Below are 6,289 nucleotides of genomic sequence, written 5' to 3' on the forward strand. Positions count from 1 at the left end.
CAAGAATGTTCCTGTGGGTGGAGAACGGAACTTGGCCTAGCCTTGATCCAAGTCGAGAGGGGGAAGCTGTAAGAAGGGTGTGGGACTGGAAAAAGCCCCCAGGGTCCCTGGATGGGACGAGAGAGTTCTAAAAGTCCTTGAGCTCCATAGTCCACTTTCAACTAATTAGCAGACATTGGTGATCCCTGAGAGAGGGGACTAGAGCTGTTTTTTAGGGTCAGGAATCTTCGTGGCTTTATCATCACTTCCTATTTTCCTATCCCTATTTAAACCTTTACTTATTCTATTGATGCCCTGGTCACAGGGAGCAGGGTTGGAGAATCCAATGGGGGTGGGAGAAACCCTGAAATGGGAGTGGCCAAGAGCAAGAGGACCACCCGCCTTTTCACTGTTGGCCCGAAGGTGTGGGGACCCTGGCATCTGCTGAGGAGTCCTTTGGTGTCATCTGAAATGGATCTCATGGATTAGTGGCCACACTCTGTCTGTGTGGTTGATACTTGACCTCAGTCCTCTATGTCACCCAAGCCTGTTGGGACAGGAAACAGACACTGCCCAGCCTTCTGTGTTGCCCTTGTGGGACTTCTTTTCTCAGCTTGAGTGTCTGTCTTGGTGACCCAGGGGAGGAGCCCTTAGTGTAAGCTTCTCTATAGTTGTTTTATGGGCAGAAGGCCTGAAAACTGGACGTCCTCTCCTCCGTGCCTTTCTTGGAGCCCTGGAACTCATTGTGCACTGCATAGCAGCTACAGGTTGCTCACATATGAAAAGGCCTTCCTGGCAATCTGGCTGGATCACAAATGAGCTTTGGGATGCTAAAGTTAGCAATGCCCGAGGCCCAGCCTGCGGCATCCCAAGGTCATAGTGATTTCTGGGGTGCAAGATTTGATCCAGAGAGGGAAGCATAGCCTGGTTTACAGTAGAGGATAGGCATGGTGCCAGTAATATTTCATGTTTTAATATAAGTATGGTGGAAGGCATGGTGAGGTATTGACAGAATAGGTACTCTTGGGACACTGGTGTGGGACACCACTGAGATTCCAACTGGAAACTGATGTGGCAGGATAGGGAGGGGCATCTAATTCTGATCAAAGACCATAGCTACTCCTGGGAATATATGGCCTTTCTAAAGGCATTGTGTGGGATCCCTTCCCAATCATCTTCCCTGGCTAGGAGGGAGACACAGTCCATCTGGTAGGGCGTGGGACTTGCTTAGAGCTAGTGGCTCACACCCTCCTCAGTTAGTGGCATAATGAACTATAACTCTCTTTTATACACATTCTACTTGGATGTCTCAGCACATACCACACGGGACCTACTTGGACAATGTTGGCTGCCCAGGGACTTATGTGCTCCACTGTTTCTGGATGACAGAGGCATGGCCAAGGTTGACTTTAACCTCTCTTTATCCAGTCAAAAGGCAGGTTGAATTTGAGCAGAGTTAGACAGAAAACGAGAAAAACCAGAGGTCCCTGGTGTGCAGCCACTGGCTCGGGTTCTCACCCTCTTGCTCCCTGTGGGCAGAGGAGGAGTGGGGAGCTACCCTTTGAAACTGTAGGGAGTCCAAACACCATTCAGGTAAGAGAGGAGGCTGTTCTTACCATTGCCATCATAGATGAGCATTATACTACCCCTAACACCCGTTCTAAAATTATACCAGACGTATATTCTTAGATCAAAACCCAGCTTGCTTGCCGTGATACTCATCAGAGATACTGGCCTACAGCTTTCTTGCTCACGTATGTGCTGTCTTTGTTGTGTTTTCGCCAGTGTTATAGTTCACTGATATTATTACACAGCAACACTACAAAATAATACAATGTGTTATTAAATACAATGTGTTATTATTATTTATGAGCAGCTGTTCACAGTACTGAAATCTAGGAAGTCCAAGTGCAAATGTGGGCAGACTGGACTAGTCCCTGTGTTTTATGGACCCTTATGGGGTGGAAGGGGACAGGTTAGCTTCCTCTGGTCTTATACTGACCCTGATCCCACTTAATTAATTAGATCAGCCTCATAATCTAATTATCCACTGCACTAGGGATTAGTTTTCAACATAGAAATTTGGGGTGCTCAGAGACATTCAGACCACAGCTTCTTACTTTTAAGAACTTTCTTTGAAAATAATTAACTTGTGGTTGTTTTCACGAAGGCAAGAACTCCATAGTGTTGTAAATGTCTTCAACAAACAGAAACTGATTTTCAAACTTGGCTCTATATTGAATCATTGGGAGGGGGTTAAAGATTGTGGAGAGCCCTTCCACAGGAGGCCAACACGCCGCGGTCTGTGCCGCCGCCATGTCTCTAGTGACCCCCGAGAAGTTCCAGCACATTTTGCGAGTACTCAACACCAACATCGATGGGCGGCGGAAAATAGCCTTCGCCATCACTGCCATTAAGGGCGTGGGGCGGAGCTATGCTCACGTGGTATTGAGGAAAGCAGATATCGACCTCACCAAGAGGGCTGGAGAGCTCACGGAGGATAAGGTGGAGCGTGTGATCACCATCATGCAGAACCCACGACAGTACAACATTCCAGACTGGTTCCTGAACAGACAGAAGGATGGGAAGGATGGGAAGTACAGCCAGGTTCTGGCCAACGGTCTAGACAACAAGCTGCGTGAGGACCTGGAGCGGCTGAAGAAAATTCGAGCCCATAGAGGGCTGTGCCACTTTTGAGGCCTTCGTGTCGCGGTCAGCACACCAAGACCACTGGCTGCAGGGGCCATACTGTGGGTGTATCCAAGAAGAAAGGTGTCTCTGGGCCTTTGCTGTTAATAAATAGTTTATATACCAAAAAAAAAAAAAAAAAAAAAAAAGACCGTGGAGCACTCTAGAGATGCTCCCCTTATGGTTCTGAGAAACGGAGTAGGCCCTGAGATTTTTAAAAGAACTCTTCGGGTGGTTGCTATGTGAAGCCAGAACAGAGATCCTTTGGTTTAGACTTTCCTTTAATACAGCTCCTTACGTTGTGCTCACCCCCAACCATAAAAGTGTTTTCATTGCTACTTCATAACTGTAATTTTGCTACTGAATCTCAACGTAAATATCCAATATGCAGATAGTCTTAGGCGGCCCCTGTAAAAGGATCAGGGCGACCTACAGCTTGAGAACGGCCGGCTTATTGAGCCTATCTGGAAGGAGCTCGCTCCATCATATATCCTTTTGAGAGGTCGGGTGTTTGACCACTGTCTCAATTTCTTCTCTATGATGGCTCTGGTTAGAGTTTCTGTAATTAAGTAGTTTAATTAAATCATTTTATTGATTAAATATTTAAATCACAGATTTCTCAAGTTTATTTGAAAGATTAGGCAAAGTCAACTTTTGAGTGTTTAATTTCTGGCTTTTGACTATTTTGCTTAGTAATGTGTGTGTGTGTGTGTGTGTGTGTGTGTGTGTGTGTGTATGTGTCTTCAAAATAGCATACCTCCCTTTTCCCTTTTTGGTTGAACTCTTGAGTTTATATTACTCTTTAGGGCGGGTGGCAGGGTACAGCAGTTCTAGGGATAGAATCAAGACCCTACTCAGGCTAGGCTTGGACTCTACCCCAAATTACATCCTCCTTTTTTTTTTTTTTTCTTTCGCAAAAGCAGTTTTTATTTGAGGCAAGAAGTCTGACCCAAAGGATTACAGTTCTAAGCACTCCAATTTAAGTGTTAGTGGCATGACTTGGGCTATAAATCTTGCTTCTCTTTGGTTGGAAAGGGTACTCTTGCTAAAGTCCTCTAGGTGGGTAAGAAGAAAGAACAAGAAAGGCTGGAAGAAACGTCTCAGCTACTGTTACTGCCCTCCAGATTCTACGTCAAACTAACTAACTCTCACCATCTGGTTTGCAAGGTGCCACTCAGTGCAGAGGAACACAGGACACTTGCGAGGGGGCAGAAAGAACAGGTGCAAGCTGTTTGAGGAGGAGCGGGGATCTGCCCGCCGCAGCGTCAGACTTGTGCGTGGAAGGGATAATCCTCGGGTTTGGCACAGCTCATCACCGCACACCCTCCAGTTCCTGTTGTAGCTGAGTAAAGTGCTCATGTCCTCGCTGCTCAGCTCAGAGTCAAAGACCTTAAAGTTTTCAGCAATGCGTGCAGGTGTCACAGACTTGGGAATCACTACCAAGTTCCTCTGAATGAGGAACCGGCTCGGCACCTGGGCTGTAGTTTTATTGTATTTGGCTGCAATAGCTTTGATCCTGGGATCCTCCAGGAGAGACGGGTTTTCAGGTTTGGCTCAGGGCCTGCCAGGAGAACCAAGGGGACTGTATGCTGTCACCACGATGTCTTGGCAATGGCAGTACTCAGTCAGCTTCTCCTGAGTTAGGGATGGATGGCAGTTGATCTGGTTCACCTCGGGCTTATACAGTAAGCCAGGTTTGTTCAAGACCCCCTCAATTTGAAGAGGGTTGAAGTTGGAGACACCGATTGCTTTTACCAAACCTTCATCCACTGGTTCCATAGAGGTCCAAGTGGCCACAAAATCAGTGTCACTAGGAATCAGGTTTCCTGAGGCATCCAGTGGGAAACAGTCGGGCCCAGGCTTGAAGCCTGTGGGGCCAGTGAGTAAGGCAGAGATCCAGGTAGTCCCGCTGCAGCTAGCTCAGTGTCTTCTGGCAGGCTCCTTTCACCACGCTCTTGTGGTGGAACGTGCACTACAGCTTGCTGACGATGAAGATGTCCTGGTGCTTCACCACCTGCTTCTTGAGCTTCTCCTGGAGGGCCCCTCCCACCTCCTCATTCTGGCACACCTGGGAGCAGTCCATGTGGCAGTACCCCATGTCAATAACAACCTTTACAGTCTCAGTCACCTGGCCAGGAGGGGACTTCCAGGTGCTCAGGCCCAGGGTGGGCATCTTGGTGCAGTTGTTGAGTTCCAGATGGCTGGCCATGATCGCTGCATGTTACACGCCCATCCTCATCCTTTTAATCTCCACTTTTGTCTAGCATTTTTAACATTTCATTTAGAAAAACAAAACAAACAAACAAACAAGCAAAAATAAATGTAGGATCTTGTCATTTGGACTTAGCTTTTATTTGTCCTTTCCTTTTAAATTATAAATGTTACCTAGGTATGACTCTTCATAACTGTAATCCAACTACTTGGGAGGTTGAAGCAGGAGGATTGTCATGAGTTTGAGCCCAGCCTGTGCTCTATGTTGAGACTCTGTCTCATCCAACCTCAAACAAAACAAAACAAAACAAAACAAAACAAAACAAAACAAAACAAAACAAAACAAAACATATTGTAAGTGCTGTCTAACTAAGGCCACAAGAGATTCCCCATAGTTTTAGCTGTAACCCCAAGGACCGGTTTATAGTAATTTCATTAGCATTGTCATTTCAGGTATGCTGAATATAAGTTTCTATTTCTCCTTTGACTTAGTAATTGTCCCAAAGAGATTTAACATGTGCGGGTGGTGCATTCTTTTTGCTCTCTGCTCTTTAAAAGTCGAACACAAGAGGGTCAAGATGGCTCAGTAAGGAAAGGTGCTGGCTGCCAAGTTTGATCCTCCTCAGCCACATGATGGAGGAAGAGAGACCGACTCTTCCCTGTCCATTGCGTGATCTCCACACATGCAGAGTGTTGCTCATGGACAACCATGCTCATGCAAACACACACACACACACACACACACACACACACATACACACTACAATTTTGTAAATAAAATAAATAAAATCGAATACAGAGAATAATATCTGGAGCTTTTCTGTGTACTGTACTAAATTTTTTCTTCTTGTATTTTTAATACGGTCAGTTTTGGTGACTGATCCACTGGCACTAGAAGGCTTTATTTTCAGGCTGGTGTTTGGTGTATCTATTAAACCCATCTTATTATTTATGTTACTCTGTTACATCTTTCTTATTTTTTCATCCCCTTGCTCAGCCATGGAAATGGGATACCCTAAATCTCCCTTGAGCCCCAGCTCACTGTCTTCCTCCGTTACTCAGGTCGTCCTCTCTAGGTTATCCGACTCTGCAGATGTTGTATCGCCGTCCCTGCTTTTATAATTGCTCATTTCTCTTTGAGCGCGTTTGTTGTATTTACATTTCCTTCTGTAAACCTCTGCTTTCTCTCTTCCTCGTCCACACTGTGCGTCTTCATACTTGTCTTGCTCCCAGTTTTGCATATATTTCCATCACTGCTTTTTTTCCCTTTAAAATATTTTAAGTTGATTTGTTTTTACGTATATGAGTGTTTTGTCCCCATGTCTGTTTGTGTACCACATATGTGCCTGATGCCTGCAGGGGTCTGAAGAAGGTGATAGAAGTCCTGAAACTGGAAGTACAGATGGTTGTG

The 6,289-nt window shown here is 45.7% G+C and overlaps 2 pseudogenes; one reads left to right on the forward strand and one right to left on the reverse strand.

The window, feature by feature from the left end:
• Nucleotides 1–2,276: 2,276 nt before the first annotated feature.
• LOC110307456 (small ribosomal subunit protein uS13 pseudogene) lies at nt 2,277–3,081 on the forward strand (annotated as a pseudogene).
• Nucleotides 3,082–3,932: 851 nt separating this feature from the next.
• Nucleotides 3,933–4,876, reverse strand: LOC110307401 (aldo-keto reductase family 1 member B1 pseudogene; annotated as a pseudogene).
• Between the last annotated feature and the right edge of the window lie 1,413 nt (nt 4,877–6,289).

The sequence above is a fragment of the Mus caroli genome, unplaced genomic scaffold (assembly GCF_978045245.1).
Source record: "Mus caroli unplaced genomic scaffold, Mus_caroli_1 scaffold_14, whole genome shotgun sequence".
Lineage (NCBI taxonomy): Eukaryota > Metazoa > Chordata > Mammalia > Rodentia > Muridae > Mus > Mus caroli.